Source organism: Delphinapterus leucas, chromosome 16 (assembly GCF_059928025.1).
Source record: "Delphinapterus leucas isolate spDelLeu-1000000601 "Yukka" chromosome 16, BTC_Dleu_Yukka2, whole genome shotgun sequence".
Lineage (NCBI taxonomy): Eukaryota > Metazoa > Chordata > Mammalia > Artiodactyla > Monodontidae > Delphinapterus > Delphinapterus leucas.
The window spans coordinates 65,104,351-65,123,790 of record NC_143144.1 but is presented as its reverse complement, the minus strand read 5'-3'; the positions used below and the strand labels follow the sequence as shown (position 1 = coordinate 65,123,790).

The following is a 19,440-nucleotide window of genomic DNA, read 5'->3' as shown; positions in this document are numbered from 1 at the left end:
GGTCGAGAAAAGCAACAGCAGATCATTTATGAGCAATCCAATATCCTTAGAACCTTCTGACATTTCTGGGATCAGGCATATAAATAAAACAGTATTTGGGGGCTTCCCTGGTGGCACAGTGGTTAAGAATCCGCCTGCCAAGGCAAGGGACACGGGTTCAAGCCCTGGTCCGGGAAGATCCCATATGCCGCGGAGCAACTAAGCCTGTGTGCCACAACTACTGAGCCTGTGCTCTAGAGCCCGTGAGCCACAACTACTGAAATCCGCACACCTAGAGCCGGTACTCCAGAACAAGAGAAGCCACCACAATGAGAAGCCCGTGCACCATAATGAAGAGTAGCCCCCGCTCGCCGCAACTAGAGGATGCCCACGCGCAGAAAGAAGACCCAACGCAGCCAAAAACAAAACAAAACAAAAGAAAACAGTATTTGGGCATGAACGATGGAAATGGAGTGGATAGGGTCTAAGCTTGTGACCTTGAGTCATTTCACCTCTTTCCATGAACTCAAGAACACAGGTGCAGCTCTAGCATCTATTACGGGTGGGTGCTTTGGTTGGGAAAGTTTCCAGATAATGTAGATATAATATGTCTTCACAGTTCATTTTTGTCTTTCTTTAAACATTGTGGTAAAAAAGTACATAATATAAAATTTACCACCTTAACCATTCCTAAGTGTATAGTTCATTAGTGTTAGATATATTCCATTGCTATAAAGCAGATTTCTAGAACGTTTTCATCTTGCATATCTGAAACTCTATACCCATTAAACAACGACAACTCTTTTCTCCTCCTCACAACCTCTGGTAACCACCCACCCCACTTTCTGTTTCTATGAATTTGACTACTTCAGATTCCTCAAATAAATGGAATCATATAGTATCTGTAGTTTTCTGACTAGCTTATTTCACTTAGGGAAATGTCCTCAAGATCCATGTTGTCACATATGACAGAATTTCCTTCCTTTTTCACTGAATATGTGTCTCACATTTGTTTGTGCATTTATCCATTGATGGACGTTTGGGTTGCTTTCCCCTCTTAGCTGCTGTGAATAGTGCTGTTACAGACATGGGTGTGCAAATATCTCTTTGAGACTCTGCTTTCAATTATGTTGGATATATACCCAGAAGTGGGAGTGCAGGATCATTGTAGTCATCAATCATGACAGTTCTATATAATTCCCTTTAAATCATCATGGTGATTCTATTTTTAATATTTTGAGGAACCTCCATACTGTTTTCCATAGTGGCTGTACCATTTTATAACCCCACCAACAGTGCACGAGAGTTGCAATTTCTTCACTTCTTTGCCAGCTTCATTTTTATCTTTTAAAGAAAAACTACTGCCTAACAGTCACAGACAGTGTTTGGAAGAATTAATATCTGGAGTAGGTGGGATCCCTAAAATGCTGTTTTCAGTCATTTCTTGGGAGCTCCCAGAGGTTTCAAAACCCCTGCTGCGAAGGGAAGGGACAGAGAAAGCCCAAGAGGGACTTGAGGGAGGTAAGCAAGAAACCATCTAACTTTGGGGTCTTAACTGAACTGAACTGACAATGAATTAAGGTGGGTACAGTCTAAAAGCTTGACTAGACCAAGTTTACCTGGGTATCCCTGTCAGGAATGCTCCCACCTGACATCTGGGAGCATCTATTATGAGAAAAGCTAATATGTTGGAATACTTACAAAACAAGACTCATATAGTCCTGCTCGTAGCCATATGAAACACATATTCTGATTATCCCATTCTGTGGGGTGAGAGAGCTGAGGTTTGTGGGAAAACAACTTGCCCAAAATTACACTAAGTGTTTCTGAATCCAGCCAGAGCTCTTGGCTCTTCTTCCAGAGTTTGGGATTCTTTATAATGTCAGTAATGTGATACAATAATGAGTCACTATGTGTTTTATCTGTTTAGAAAGCTTTGTTTTGCTGGTATTACACATATCAAAACTAGGTGTAGCTATGTTTGAAACTGATCAACAGCTATTTTTCTTGGTGGAAAAGGTCGAATTGACAGCTCCCTCAATTCCTATCCTTCCTTCATAGGCTGCAGAGGTTTATTCCACACGATCTTTGTAATCTCACCTTGGAGATCTCATCAGCAGTGCTGCTGTGAGTCATGGGTTTTGGTTTTTTTTCTATTGAAGTATAGTTGATTTACAATGTTGTGTTAATTTCTGTTGTACAGCAAAGCTATTCAGATATATAGATATATATTCTTTTTTATGTCCTTTTCCTTTGTGGTTTATCACAGGATATTGAATATAGTTCCCTGTGCTATGCAGTAGTTTATCAGTCGTGGGGTTATTTATTTATTTTTTTTCCGTACGGGGGCCTCTCACTGCTGTGGCCTCTCCCGTAGCCGAGCACAGGCTCCGGACGCGCAGGCTCAGCGGCCATGGCTCACGGGCCCAGATGCTCCACGGCATGTGGGATCTTCCCGGACCGGGGCACGAACCCGTGTCCCCTGCATCGGCAGGTGGACCCTCAACCACTGCGCCACCAGGGAAGCCCTGTGGGGTTATTTTTGGAAGTCCATTCCTTTAAGGACGTGGTTGAAGATAACCACATCTTATATAATGAAGATGGTCTCTCCCTCCCGTATGATGGCTTTACAGTTCTCAACACGGATTGGAACTAGTGACTTAAAAGAAAGGTCTCCTGCACAGGACATAGAACAGCAACCTTCTTCTTTCCCCACCTTCACCACATAAGCCTTCTCAATCTCTCTACACACACACACACACTGCACATGTACACATACACACGCTCCCCTAACTGCCCACATGCTGGCAGATTTTCCCAATTTTCTATTCATTAAGTTATATTAACTGGGAAAATAAAATATGTCACATGATCAAATTTTGTTAGATAAAAATGAATTTGCCACCTGCTGCTTGACACCTGCCTTTCTGGAAAATAAAATGAATTGAATTTGCTGAGAAATTCCTCTGACTTGTACTTTTTCCCTTTTAGAAGCTCCGTATGGCAGGGAGCCAGAGCAGCAGTATGTAGTTGAAAGTCCATCTCTGTTATTAATGAAGAATTTCTATGCAAATAAAAGCTCCATTTTATAAGATAAACTTGCTGTTTACTTGCAAACTCATGTTTTGTAGCAGAACTGGTGATGTATTCAGCCTCATGCTACTGGCCTGAAGAGCTGGGGAGATCATGATCCATTTTTGAAGACTGTGAAGTGTTGAATAAAAATGTTTAGTCTGTCACTTGAGTTAAACTCTCCCTTCACTCTTCCTTTTCTTATTCTTTTCCGCTCACAGTTTTTTCTCTGTAAATCTTCTAGGGACACAAAAAGCCCTGGCCCTTTGAAATTATCTGCAGTCATTTTCTACTTATTTTTCACCAGACTAGATGTAGCATGTGATAACCAGCACCTTTTAATTTTAAGGTGGTTTGGGGAATGTTTGCAACTTTGAATGTGAAAGATTATATTGTATTAATTTATTTCATTCATTAATTTCATTCATTCTATAAATAATTATTGAGTGTAGTATGTGCTAGGTGCAGACAATAAATTAATGATCAGAAGTATACATATTCTTTGCCCTCATGGAGCTTTTAGGCAAATAGAGGAGAAAAAAATATAGATAAGTAGCTTAAAATGAATGTGGCATTATTAAAATCTGAGTAAACTAAGTGTTTTAGATCAAAAGAAGGGTTTTTCATTCATTCTGTTGACTTTATATGTTATAATTTTTTAAAGTGTTCATTGAATATGACCAAATTTGGTATCTGATGACAAAAGCTTTCTCCTTTGAACTAGACTCTGGGGAAAAGGAATAAAAAGCTCCCTCCTTAGGTGAGGGGAGGAGAATGGCCGTTGATAAAGTTTTAAAATGTGTTTTTTTTTTTTTCCCTGTGATTCTGTTGAGAGAGTTTTAGAAATAATTTTTTATTATTTTTAAGACACCCAAAATATTCATTTAAAACATGGAGTTTGTATATATGGGGTTTAATTTATCTAAAGACCTTTAGAATGTTAATACTATACACTATGAACTCTAGAAGGGTATGAAGTATCCTTGTTTATATCTGCATCGTGCCTGAAGGAGTCTCTGTGACAAAGACTGTGGAATAATTGGAATGGATATACATATAAATGAGTGAGTAAATGGATGGATGAATCATGGGCTTTGATAAAGTTCCAACATATGTGCCTACATCCTTTCTAATTCAAGTTTAAAGGCTTTGAACCGTGAGAACACTTTGGTAAATGCTGGCACAGAATAGTGGAATGTGCTAGGTGTTCTGTAGAACATAGGAATGATAGGGTCCCTGAGCTCTCCCAGTTAATACGGAGAAACCTTTGTGTCAGGCATATTCAGGGTCACATGAAAATGTCCTCTGGCATAGAATGCTAGATTTGGAGTGAATTGGTCAGAATTAAGGCAGCGTTGATGCTTACCAAACTGGGAACACTGCAGTGGAAGGAATAGTTTATCTACTGCCTGAAAGAATAATATATCTCTTAAGAAAGTTAAGCATGGAAGCAGACTGTCAAATAAAGCTAGAGGTCTTTTAATTCTTCTTTATGTCTTTGGAAAAGGATGGATGGATGGATGGGTATGTTTAGTTGAAGCCCTAAATTAAGACAAAAGCCTGTGATGTTGATTCTTTTTTCATCTGTTTTAATCTGTTATCCTGTGTAATTGTCAAAGAGGAAATCGTTATATACAATTTAAAGAAGATCCAAATTGAAACTTCTGATTATTTCAGTGTAATGATATGGGCAAAGGAAACTCTAAACTCAAATCTGTTCACTCGTTCATATATTTGGCACCTACTGCACACAGGCATTATTGTTCATTCTGATCCATCTATCAGCTTTATGCTAGCTTGTTTATTTCTCATCCAAAAATATTTTTTCCTTAAATTTCAAAGGGACCACTGGTTAATTGCACAATTTACCAGGTGCACTGTAAAAACAGCTCCCTACCCCTCCAGACCAATCATCAGCTTGATTAATTAATTTAATCAAACACTCCAGTGTGATAGTTCGTCCTAATTAGCTAATAATATCCTATTTCTCAGCACTCTTGGGACCCAGATAGTTTTGTTGTATAAAATAACGCAGTCACCATATTGCATTTCTGTTCTGGACGGCCTGGGGACTGCCCAAGTGTGGGATAAATTCAGAAGACGTGTTCCAGTGAGAGTGAGTCAGAGAAGGAAGTGGATCATAATTAATACTAAAAGAATAATCCTTGAATCTGGAATACATGCTAAGTGCTGGCCTTTTATGCTAGAGCAGTTGTGGTTGCTAGGATGTGGCATTGATGCTCTGAATTCTGTTCCATAGGACAATTTATTCAGTCCCCATTGAGATCTGGACCCAAAATTCTATTTTAAGCATAGTTATCCAGAAAAGAAAAGAAAAAAATCACTCATATAACCACAGATGGTGCCAGTAACTGGCATTCTATTTGGGTTCATAGTGCCGCATATGGGGCCAGGAACTATGTTCCCACCTCAAACCAAGAGTGGATTTTGTTAATGTCAAAGCTACTGGTGAGGGAGGGGGACCTTCAAGATGGTGGAGTAGTAAGACATGGAGATCACCTTCCTCCCCACAAATACATCAACATGTGGAGCAACTCCTACAAAACACCTACTGAACGCTGGCAGAAGACCTGACTTCCCAAAAGGCAAGAAAATTCCCACATACCTGGGTAGGGCAAAGAAAAGAAAAAACAGAGACAAAAGAATAGGGACGGGACCTACACCTCTGGGAGGGAGCTGTGAAGGAGGAAAAGTTTCCACACACTAGGAAGCCCCTTCCCTGGCAGAGACGGGGGGTGGTGGTGGGGGGAGCTTCGGAACCATGGAGGAGAGCGCAGCAGCAGGGGTGCGGAGGGCAAAATGGAGAGATTCCCACACAGACGATCGGTGCCAACCAGCACTCACCAGCCTGAGCGGCTCATCTGCTCACCGGCCAGGGCAGGGAGTGCTGAGAGCTGAGGCTCGGGCTTCAGAGGTCAGATCCCAGGGAGAGGACTGGGGTTGGCTGCGTGAACACAGCCTGCAGGGGGCTAGTGCACCACAGCTAGCCGGGAGGGAGTCCAGGAAAAACTCTGGACCTGCCTAAGAGGCAAGGAACCATTGTTTCAGGGTGTGCAAGGAGAGGGGCTTCCTTCCCCATGTGCCCACAGAAGGCAGAGCACTGCCTAAGCGAGCTGCAGAGACGGGCATAAGCCATGGCTATCAGCTCGGACCCCAGAGACGGGCATGAAACGCTAGCGCTGCTGCTGCTGCTGCAGCCACCAAGAATCCCGTGTGCAAGCACAGGTCACTATCCGCACCCCCCTGGGAGCCTGTGCATCCCGCCACTGCCAGGGTCCCGTGATCCAGGGACAATTTCCCTGGGAGAACACACGGCACACCTCAGGCTGTTGCAATGTGATGGCGACCATTGCCGCCACGGGCTTGCTCCACATTCCAATTATGACTACCGTAACCCTCCCTCCCTCCAGCCGGAGTGAGCAAGAGAGCCCTAACCAGCCGCTGCTTTAACCCCTTCCTGTCTGGGCGGGGAACAGATAACTGAGGGCGACCTACATGCAGAGGAGGGTCCAAAACCAAAGCTGAACCCCAGGAGCTGTGCAAACAAAGAAGAGAAAGGGAAATTTCTTCATGCAGCCTCCAGAGCAGTGGATGAAGTCCCCACAGTCAACCTGATGTACCCTGCATCTGTGGAATACCTGAATAGACAATGAATTGTCCCAAAATTGAGGTGCTCGACTTTGGGAGCAAATGTAGACTTGGGGTTTGCTGTCTGCAACTGATTTATTTCTGATTTTAATGTTTATCTTAGTTTAGTTTTTAGTGCTTGTTATCATTGGTGGATTTCTTTATTGGTTTAGTCACTCTCTTCTTTTTTAAAATTATTTTTTATTTTAATAATTAGTTGTTTTTTTTTTCTTTCTTCTTTTCTCCCTTTTCTTCTGAGCTGTGGGGCTGACAGGGTCTTGGTGCTCTGGCCTGGTGTCAGGCCTGAGTCTCTGAGGTGGGAGAGCCGAGTTCAGGACACTGGACAACCAAAGACCTCCCGACCCCAAATAATATCAATTGGTGAGAGCTCTCCCAGAGATCTCCATCTCAACACTAAAACCCAGCTCTACCCAATGGCCAGCAAGTTCCAGTGCTGGACGCCCCATACCAAACAATTAGCAGGACAGGAACACAACACCACCCATTAGCAGAGAGGCTGCCTAAAATCATACTAGGTTCACAGAAACCCCAAAACACAGCACTGGATGTGGCCCTGCCCACCAGAAAGACAAGATCCAGCCCCACCCACCAGGACACAAGCATCAGTCCCCTCCCCTAGGAAGCTTAAAGAAGCTACTGAACCAACCTCCCCCGCTGGGGTCAGACACCTAAAGCTTTGGGAACTATGAACTTGCAGCCTGCGAAAAGGAGAACCCAAACACAGTAAGTTAAACAAAATGAGAAGACAGAGATATATGCAGCAGATGAAGAGGCAAAGTAAAAACGCACCAGACCAAACAAATGAAGAGGAAATAGGCAGTCTACCTGAAAAAGAATTCAGAGTAATGAGGGTAAAGATGATCTAAAATCTTGGAAATAGAATGGAGAAAATAAAAGAAACGTTTAACAAGAACTTAGAAGAACTAAAGAACAAACAATGATGAACAACACAATAAATGAAACTGAAAATTGTCAAGAAGGAATCAATAGCAAAATAACTGAGGCAGAAGAACAGATAAGTGACCTGGAAGATAAAATAGTGGAAATAACTACCACAGAGCAAAATAAAGAAAAAAGAATGAAAAGAACTGAGGAAAGTCTCAGAGACCTCTGCAACAACATTAAAGGCAGCAACATTCCAATTATAGGGGTCCCAGAAGAAGAAGAGAAAAAGAAGGGGACTGAGAAAATAGTTGAAGAGATTATAGTTGAAAACTTCCCTAACATGGGAAAGGAAATAGTCAATCAAGTCCAGGAAACACAGAGACTTGCATACAGAATAAATCCAAGGACAAATATGCCAAGACACATTATTAATCAAACTATCAAAAATTAAATAGAAAGCAAAAAATATTAAAAATAGCAACGGAAAAGCAACAAATAACATACAAGGGAATCCCCATAAGGTTAACAGCTGATCTTTCAGCAGAAACTCTGCAAGCCGTAAGGGAGTGGCACAATATATTTAAAGTGATGAAAGGGAAGAACGTACAACCAAGATTACTCTACCTGGAAAGGATCTCATTCAGATTCGATGGAGAAATTAAAACCTTTACAGACAATCAAAAGTTAAGAGAATTCAGCACCACCAAACGAGCTTTACAACAAATGCTGAAGGAACTTCTGTAGACATGAAACACAAGACAAGGAAAAGACCTACAAAAACAAACCCAAAACAATTATAAAAATGGTAATAGGAACATACATATCGATAATTACCTTAAATGTAAAAAGATTAAATGCTCCAACCTAAAGACATAGACTGGCTGAATGGATACAAAAACAAGACCCATATATATGCTGTCTACAAGAGAACCACTTCAGACCTAGGGACACATACAAACAGAAAGTGAGAGGATGGAAAAAGATATTCCATGCAAATGGAAATCAAAAGAAAGCTGGAGTAGCAAATCTCATATGAGACACAATAGACTTTAAAATAAAGACTATTACAAGAGACAAAGAAGGACACTACATAATGATCAAGGGATCAACCAAGAAGAAGATATAACAATTGTAAATATTTATGTACCCAACATAGGAGCACATCAATACCTAAGGAAAATTCTAACAGCCATAAAAGGGAAAATCAACAGTAACACAGTAATCGTAGGGGACTTTAATACCCCACTTTCACCAGTGGACAGATCATCCAAAATGAAAATAAATAAGAAAACACAAGCTTTAAATGACAGGTTAAACAACATAGACTTAATTGATATTTATAGGACATTCCATCCAAAAACAACAGGATACACTTTCTTCTCAACTGCTCATGGAACATTCTCCAGAATAGATCATATTTTGGATCACAAAACAAACCTTGGTAAATTTAAGAAAATTGAAATCGTATCAAGTATCTTTTCTGACCACAACGCTATGAGAATAGATATCAATTACAGGAAAAACAACTGTAAAAAAATACAAACACATGGAGGCTAAACAATATGCTACTAAATAACCAAGAGATCACTGAATAAATCAAAGAGGAAATTAAAAAAAATACCTAGAAACAAATGACAATGAAATCACAATGACCCAAAACCTCTGGGATGCAGCAAAAGCAGTTCTAAGAGGGAAGTTTATAGCAATACAATCCTACCTCAAGAAACAAGAAACATAACTTTACACCTAACCTAACCTTACACCTAAAGCAATTAGAGAAACAACAACAACAACAAAAAAAAACCAAGGTTAGCAGAAGAAATGGAGGAAACAATAGCAAAGATCAATAAAACTAAAAGCTGCTTCTTTGAGAAGATAAACAAAATTGATAAACCACTAGCCAGACTCATCAAGGAAAAAAAGGGAGAAGACTGAAATCAACAGAATTAGAAATGAAAAAGGAATAGTAACAACTGACATTTCAGAAATACAAAGGATCATGAGAGATTACTACAAGCAACTATGTACCGATAAAATGGATAACCTGGAAGAAATGGACTCATTCTTAGAAAAGCACAACCTTCTGAGACTGAACCAGGAAGAAATAGAAAATATGAACAGACAATTTGCAAGCCCTGATATTGAAACTGTGTTTAAAAATCATCCAACAAAAAAAAGCCCAGGACCAGATGGCTTCACAGGTGAATTCTATCAAACATTTAGAGAAGTGCTAACACCTATCCTTCTCAAACTCTTCCAAAATATAGCAGAGGGAGGAACACTCCCAAACTCATTCTGCAAGGCCACCATCACCCTGATACTAAAACCAGACAAAGATGTCACAAAGAAAGAAAACTACAGGCCAATATCACTGATGAACATAGATGCAAAAATCCTCAACAAAATACTAGCAGACAGATTCCAACAGCACATTAAAAGGATCATACACCATGATCAAGTGGGATTTATCCCAGGGATGCAAGGATTCTTCAATATACACAAATCAAACAATGTGATACTCCATATTAAAAAATTGAAGTACAAAAACCATATGATCATCTCAATAGATGCAGGAAAAGCTTTTGACAAAATTCAACACCCATTTATGATAAAAAAAAAAACTCTCCAGAAAGTAGGCATAGAGGGAACTTACCTCAATATAATAAAGGCCACATATGACAAACCCACAGCCAACATCGTTCTCAATAGTGACAAACTGAAACTATTTCCTCTGAGATCAAGAACGAGACAAGGTTGCCCACTCTCACCACTGTTATTCAACATAGCTTTGGAAGTTTTAGCCACAGCAGTCAGAGAAGAGAAAGAAATAAAAGGAATCTAGATCAAAAAAGAAGAACTAAAGCATCATTGTTTGCAGATGATATGATACTATACATAGAGAATCCTAAAGATGCTACCAGAAAACTGCTAGAGCTAATCAATGAATTTAGTAAAGTAGCAGGATACAAAATTAATGCACAGGAATCTCTTGCATTCCTATACACTAATGAGGAAGAATCTGAAAGAGAAATGAAGGAAACACTCCCACTTACCATTGCAACAAAAAGAATAAAATACCTAGGAATAAACCTACCTAAGGAGACAAAAGACCTGTATGCAGAAAATTATAAGACACGGATGAAAGAAATTAAAGATGATACAAACAGATGGAGAGATATACCATGTTCTTGTGTTAGGAGAATCAATATTGTGAAAATGACTATACTACCAAAGCGATCTACAGATTCAGTGCAATCTCTATCAAACTACCAATGGCATTTTTCACAGAACTAGAACAAAAAATTTCACAATTTGTATGGAAACACAAAAGACCCTGAATAGCAATCTTGAGAACGAAAAACGGAGCTGGAGGAATCAGGCTCCCTGACTTCAGACTATACTACAAAGCTACAGTAATCAAGACAGTATGGTACTGGCACAAAAACAGAAATATAGATCAATGGAACAGGATAAAAAGCCCAGACATAAACTCATGCACGTGTGGTCACCTTACCTTTGATAAAGGAGGCAAGTGTATGTAATGGAGAAAAGGCAGCCCCGCCCCTTCAATAAGCGGTGTTGGGAAAACTGCACAGCTACATGTAAATGAGAGAAATTAGAACATTCCCTAACACCATACACAAAAATAAACTCAAAATGGATTAAAGACCTAAATGTAAGGCCAGACACTATAAAACTCTTAGAGGAAAACATAGGCAGAACACTCTGTGACATAAATCACAGCAAGATCCTTTTTGACCCATCTCCTAGAGAAATGGAAATAAAAACAAAAATAAACAAATGGGACCTAATGAAACTTTAAAGCTTTTTCGCAAGACAGGAAACCATAAACAAGACAAAAAGACAACCCTAGGAATGGGAGAAGATATTTGCAAATGAAGCAACTGACACAGGATTAGTCTCCAAAATATACAAGCAGCTCATGTAGCTAAATATCAAATAAACAAACAACCCAATCCAAAAATGGGCAGAAGACCTAAATAGATATTTCAAAAAGAAGATATACAGATTGCCAACAAACACGTGAAAGGATGTTCAGCATCACCAGTCATTAGAGAAATGCAAATCACAACTACAATGAGGTAGAATGGCCACCATCAAAAAATCTACAAACAATAAATGCTGCAGAGGGTATGGAGAAAAGGGAACCCTCTTGCACTGTTGGTGGGAATGTAAACTGATACAGCCACTATGGAGAACGGTATGGAGGTTCCTTAAAAAACTAAAAATAGAACTACCATATGACCCAGCAATTCCACTACTGGGCACATACCCTGAGAAAACCATAATTCAAAAAGTGACATGGGGCTTCCCTGGTGGCGCAGTGGTTGAGAATCTGCCTGCTAATGCAGGGGACATGGGTTCGAGTCCTGGTCTGGGACGATCCCACGTGCCGCGGAGCACCTAGGCCCGTGAGCCACAACTACTGAGCCTGCGCATCTGGAGCCTGTGCTCTGCAACAAGAGAGGCCGCGATAGTGAGAGGCCCGTGCACTGCGATGACGAGTGGCCCCCGCTTACCACAACTAGAGAAAGCCCTCGTACAGAAACAAAGATCCCACACAGCAAAAATAAATAAATTAATTAATAAACTCCTACCCCCAACATCTTTAAAAAAAAAAAAAAAAAAGAGACGTACCACAATGTTTATTGCAGAACTATTTACAATAGCCAGGACATGAAAGCAACCTAAGTGTCTATCAACAGATGAATGGATAAAGAAGATGTGGCACAAATATACAATGGAATATTACTCAGCCATAAAAAGAAATGAAATTGAGTTATTTGTGGTGAAGCGGGTGGACCTAGAGTCTGTCATACAGAGTGAAGTAAGTCAGAAAGAGAAAAACAAATACCTTATACTAACACATGTGTATGGAATATAAAAAATAATAATAAGGTTCTGATGCACCTAGGGGCAGGACAGAAATAAAGATGCAGATGTAGATTATGGACTTGAGGTCATGGACAGGGGGAAGGGTAAGCTGGGATGAAGTGAGAGAGTGGCATGGACATATATACACTACCAAATGTAAAATAGATAGCTAGTGGGAAGCAGTCACATAGCACAGGTATGTCAGTTCGGTGCTTTGTGACCACCTAGAGGGGTGGGATAGGGAGGGTGGGAGGGAGATGCCATAGGAGGGGCGATATGGGGATATATGTATATGTATAACTGATTCACTTCGTTATACAGCAGAAACTAACACAACATTGTTAAGCAATTATACCCCAATAAAGATGTTAAAAAAAATTTTAAAAAGCTACTGGTGAGTACAATTGAGAAAAGTCTCTTACCTTTCTGTTCAGCATTCTCGCCTAGTAGCTCACTGATTTATTTGACCATCTTGTGTTCCTATTCTTCCTAAAATGCCATTTAGAAAAGTTTTCCCATCACTAATGTGTCTCAGGGTTCATTTTACATACTCATCACCAGCGATCACATTTTAATTACATGGGCCTTTGTTTTGTTTTTTCTTTTTTAATAAAGCCCCACTTGGGCCTAATCAGGTTGTCAGATCAATTAAGGTAATTGACAGCAGCTTTCTCGCTTTTCCTTAATCAAGAGTGTAGCCATTTTATTAAAGCAATCCCCAGATGATTTAGAGATAGGAAAAATAGGTTCAATCTGTATAAATAGAGGGAAAAAGAAAGTCAATCTTAAATGCCAGAGTTCTGAATCAGAGAGGGAGATGGAAGGGAAAGAGAGCCAAGGGTCTTCAGAGCTAGCCTCCATCAAAGAATAGTGCAGTGGTCCCCAGAATTGAGTGTGCATCAGAATCACCTGGAGGGATTATTTAAAAATTCAGATTGTGGCTCCCCACACCAATAACTTCAGTAGGCATTTGGTAGAGCTCGGAAATCTGTATTTTTACAAAGACCCCAGGTGATTCACCCCAGAAGGTAATTCTTTGCACAGTGTACATTGAGAAGAAGCATTAGTGCAGAGCCACAGAGTTTGTGGCTTTTTCTACTAGCCACTACTTCTTCAGGTATGGTGTATCTGTATGTGAGAGAAATAACACAGAAACACTGCGTGTTCAATAAATTGCCAACACTTTAGGAAACAATACATTCATAATGAAAATTACAGTCATTTAAACATTACAGAGTGTAGCTTAAGAAAGTAAATCTCAGAAGTGTTCAACCCTAGATCCTATGTCTCTTTTAGAGCAATTCTGTAACTCACATAGGAGAGTATTTTGTAAGCTAATTATTTGTCCTACTACTAGTAATTACCACTTATTGAAAGCCTACTTTGTGCTAAGAACTTGGTATCTGCTTCTTTATTGGGAGGTTATATTTTAATCTAGAGTCTCATGACTGTGCCACAGTAATGACATTTTTCACTTTCCTGTAACCCTTTAATCTATCTAAGATTATTGAATGTCTGGTGTGATTTTGCCATATTAATCTCTATTCTTTTTAGCCCAAAATACTATAAAGACATAGTGTGAATTATTGCTGAAATGAAATAATGATGTTACCACAAAATAGTATAAATCAACACATTCTGATTTAATTTTCATCTTATCACCAGTTCTATAGTTTTAACAATATATTTAATTTTCTTGAATTTATTGAAATACTTCAATCATAATCAATTCTTAATATTAATTTATATTAATATTATAGGCATTAATACATTAATGGTCTCTTATGTGACTGATATGTGTATCCATTGGTAATCTGTCTGTAAGTTGTTGTAACTGATCTTTCTATTTCATTTCAGAAGTCTTTGACCTTTTGATCTATGCAGATCACTATGTTTTCAAAGTCATAGGCCTTTCCTATGTCCCTGGTTATCTCTTTCTAAACATTCTCTGTTTTGTGCCTAGCATAGCCCTGGACACATGATAGCTTAATAAATAACTACAGGATACTGAAGCCAACCACCCCAGTCCTGACTTTGCTCAGTTTGTATCGTCTAATAAAGTTGAGCTTCCATATCCCACTTTGACAGCAGGTGCTCCCACTTAAACCTGTCTGTACTTTTGCACATTAGAGGTCCTAAGTTCTGGCAAGGGAATGGATCTGCTACATAATCTCTCTCTATGCTTGAAAGTCAGTACATTTAGTTTACTTCTAATGAATGATACCTCCAGAGCAGCTCCTCAGCCTCTTTAATAACATCCATCCTTCTTTCATGACCAGCCTGGTAAGGTTGAGTTGCAACGAGCTGAACAGATCGATAGTAATCACAGGGTGCTTGGAAAAGACAGCCTCCTCTGTAATCTTGGGACGACTTAGTGTTGCTGCTCAGCCCAAGATGAGTGTGTTGTATTTGATTTTGATGATTTCTAAGAAAATAATCCCCCACAGCTCCCACTGCCTCATCATCCTTATTAGAAGATAAGCGTGTAAATGAGGCAATGAGCATCTCTGCTTCTCCTCCTCTGAGGCTGCCCTTCACTTCTTTCCCCTGGCAGTGCTCAGAGATAACTGTATTAGTTGCTCAGGTGTGCTAGACAATGAATGCAATGCAATCTTTTTGTAAGACCTGCCAAATCTCGATCCTTTGCTGCTGACCTCATGGTCAAAAAACATCTTTAGATGTTTGGCCATGAGTCTTTTTCTTTGGAGTAAATTATGAACCATTTAATAATTGAAGGCCAAAAAGCAGAACATCCAGTCCTGTTGGATCTGAAACTGACCTGAGGAAATTTAAAAATATACTTTTTTCTCTCTTTTCTCTAAGCTGGCTCTCAAAAAATTTTATTATCTTTTTAAACAAAATAATTCATGTATGATGTACAAAATCAGTAGACATAGAGAAGCAAAAGGAAAAACACCCATAATGTGATCACTGTCTAAATTGACTATTTATGATATTCATTCTGTTTCATAAAGCTTTCCCCAGAAATCCAAAACAACATAGATTTTCTCCTACCCAAAATGTAAATTGTCTTCAGCATAACATGGGGACCGTGATTTTATCAAATGCTATCCTTGATGCTGATTACTTGTTAATTTCCAATTGTTCAAAGGTGTTTTGTATCCCCAGAAAGATTTATAAGCTTCAGTATGGGCTTAAAATCTCCCTCTACTACTTTCCTCAATAATACATGTTCAACTGCTTGTGGCATTGAACTGATTTTAATTATCCAGTAAGATAATGTTTTATTTTGTTTCCCATTACCGTCTTGAGATAGGTTTTTTTAAATTTTAATTTTAATTTTTTTTATATACAGCAGGTTCTTATTAGTTATCCATTTTATACGTATTAGTGTACACATGTCAATCCCAGTCTCCCAATTCATCGCACTACCACCACCCCCGCCACTTTCCCTCCTTGGTGACCATACGTTTGTTCTCTACATCTGTGTCTCAATTTCTGCCCTGCAAACTGGTTCATCTGTACCATTTTTCTAGGTTCCACATATATGCGTTAATATACGATATTTGTTTTTCTGTTTCTGACTTACTTCACTCAGTATGACAGTCTCTGGATCCATCCACATCTCTACAAATGACCCAATTTCGTTCCTTTTTATGGCTGAGTAATATTCCATTGTATATATGTACCACATCTTCTTATCCATATGTCTGTCGATGGGCATTTAGGTTGCTTCCATGACCTGGCTATTGTAAATAGTGCTGCAATGAACATTGGGGTGCATGTGTCTTTTTGAATTATGGTTTTCTGTGGGTATATGCCCAGTAGTGGGATTGCTGGGTCATATGGTAATTCTATTTTTAGTTTTTTAAGGAACCTCTATACTGTTCTCCATAGTGGCTGTATCAATTTACATTCCCACCAACAGTGCAAGAGGGTTCCCTTTTCTCCACACCCTCTCCAGCATTTGTTGTTTGTAGATTTTCTGATGATGCCCATTCTAACTGGTGTGAGGTGATACCTCATTGTAGTTTTGACTTGCATTTCTCTAATAATTGGTGATGTTGAGCAGCTTTTCATGCTTCTTGGCCATCTGTATGTCTTCTTTGGAGAAATGTCTATTTAGGTCTTCTGCCCATTTTTGGTTTGGGTTGTTTGTTTTTTTAATATTGAGCTGCTTGTGCTGTTTATATATTTTGGAGGTTAATCCTTTGTCTGTTGATTTGTTTGCAAATATTTTCTCCCATTCTGAGGGTTGTCTTTTCATCTTGTTTATGGTTTCCTTTGCTGTGCAAAAGCTTTGAAGTTTCATTAGGTTCCATTTGTTTATTTTTGTTTTTATTTCCATTTCTCTAGGAGATGGGTGAAAAAGGATCTTGCTGTGATTTATTTCATAGAGTGTTCTGACTAGGTTTTCCTCTAAGAGTTTGATAGTGTCTGGCCTTACATTTAGGTCTTTAATCCATTTTGGGTTTATTTTTGTGTATGGTGTTAGGGAGTGTTCTAATTTGATTCTTTTACATGTAGCTGTCGAGTTTTCCCAGCACCACTTATTGAAGAGACTGTCTTTTCTCCATTGTATATCCTTGCCTCCTTTGTCATAGATTAGTTGACCATAGGTGTGTGGGTTCATCTCTGGGCTTTCTATCCTGTTCCATTGATCTATATTTCTGTTTTTGTGCTAGTCCCATACTGTCTTGATTACTATAGCTTTGTAGTATAGTCTGAAGTCAGGGAGCCTGATTCCTCCAGCTCCATTTTTCGTTCTCAAGATTGCTTTGGCTATTCGGGGTCTTTTGTGTCTCCATAGAAATTTTAAGATTTTTTGTTCTAGTTCAGTAAAAAATGCCATTGTTAATATGATAGGGATTGCATTGAATGTGTAGATTGCTTTGGGTAGTATAGTCATTTTCACAATGTTGATTCTTCCAATTCAAGAACATGGTATATTTCTCCATCTGTTTGTATCATCTTTAATTTCTTTCATCAGTGTCTTATAGTTTTCTGCGTACAGGTCTTTTGTCTCCCTAGGTAGGTTTATTCCTCGGTATTTTATTCTTTTTGTTGCAGTGGTAAATGGGAGTGTTTTCTTAATTCCTCTTTCAGATTTTTTATCATTAGTGTATAGGAATACAAGAGATTTCTGTGCATTCATTTTGTAACCTGAAACTTTACCAAATTCATTGATTAGCTCTTGTAGTTTTCTGGTGGCATCTTTAGGATTCTGTATGTATAGGATCATGTCAACTGCAAACAGTGACAGTTTTACTTCTTCTTTTCCAATTTTTATCCCTTTTATTTCTTTTTCTTCTCTGATTGCCATGGCTAGGAATTCCAAAACTATGTTGAATAATAATGATGAGAGTGGACATCCTTGTCTTGTTCCTAATCTTAGAGGAAATGCTTTCAGTTTTTCACCATTGAGAATGATGTTTGCTGTGGGTTTGTCATATATGGCCTTTATTATGTTGAGGTAGGTTCCCTCTATGCCCACGTTCTGGGGAGTATTTTTTATCATAAATGGGTGTTGGATTTTGTCAGAAGCTTTTTCTGCATCTATTGAGATGATCATATGGTTTTTCTTCTTCAATTTGTTAATATGGTGTATCACATTGATTGATTTGTGTATTTTGAAGAATCCTTTCATCCCTGGGATATATCCCACTTGATCATGGTGTATGATCCTTTTAAAGTGTTGTTGTATTCTGTTTGGTAGTATTATGTTGAGGACTTTTGCGTCTATATTCATCAGTGATATTGGTCTGTAATTTTTTTTTTTTTTAATTTGTAGTATCTTTGTCTGTTTTTGGTTTCAGGGTGATGGTGGCCTCATAGAATGAGTTTGGAAGTGTTCCTTCCTCTGAAATTTTTTGGAAGAGTTTGAGAAGGTTGGGTGTTAGCTCTTCTCTAAGTGTTTGATAGAATTCACCTGTGAAGCCATTTGGTCCTGGAATTTTGTTTGTAGGAAGATTTTTAATCACAGTTTCAATTTCATTCCTTGTGATTGGTCTGTTCATATTTTCTATTTCTTCCTGGTTCAGTCTTGGAAGGTTATACCTTTCTAAGAATTTGTCCATTTCTTCCAGGTTGTCCATTTTATTGGCATAGCATTGCTTGTAGTAGTCTCTCAGGATGCTTTGTATTTCTGCAGTGTCTGTTGTAACTTCTCCTTGTTCATTTCTAATTTTATTGATTTGAATCCTCTCCCTCTCTTTCTTGATGAGTCTGGCTGATGGTTTATCAATTTTGTTTATCTTCTCAAATAACCAGCTTTTAGTTTCATTGATCTTTGCTATTGTTTTCTTTGTTTCTATTTCATTTATTTCTGCTCTGATATTTATGATTTCTTTCCTTCTACTAACTTTGGATTTTGTTTGTTCTTCTTTCTCTAGTTCCTTTAGGTGTAAGGTTAGATTGTTTGAGATTTTCTGCTTTCTTGAGGTAGGCTTGTATGGCTATACACTTCCCTCTTAGAACTGCTTTTGCTGCATCCCATAGGCTTTGGATCATCGTGTTTTCATTGTCATTTATCTCTAGACATTTTTTTATTTCCTCTTTGATTTCTTCAGTGATCTCTTGGTTATTTAGTAATGTATTGCTTAGGCTCCATGTGTTTGTGTTTTTTACGTTTGTTTCCCTGTAATTGATTTCTAATCTCATAGCATTGTGGTCAGAAGAGATGCTTGATATGATTTCAATTTTCTTAAATTTACTGAGGCTTGATTTGTGACCCAGGATATGATCTATTCTGGAGAATGTTCTGTGTGCACTTGAGAAGAAAGTGTAATCTGCTGTTTTTGGATGGAATGTCCTATAAATATCAATTAAATCTATCTGGTCTATTGTGTCATTTAAAGCTTGTGTTTCCTTATTAATTTTCTCTTTGGTGATCTGTCCATAGGTGTAAGTGAGGTTTTAGAGTCCCCCAGTATTATTGTGTTACTGTTCATTTCCTCTTTTATAGCTGTTAGCAGTTGC

At 38.7% G+C, this 19,440-nt stretch overlaps 1 protein-coding gene across 1 annotated transcript in view; it reads left to right on the top strand.

The window, feature by feature from the left end:
• Positions 1–19,440, top strand: part of SORCS1 (sortilin related VPS10 domain containing receptor 1) — a 554,727-nt gene that overhangs the window by 250,157 nt on the left and 285,130 nt on the right. The gene's annotated exons all lie outside the window — the stretch shown is intronic.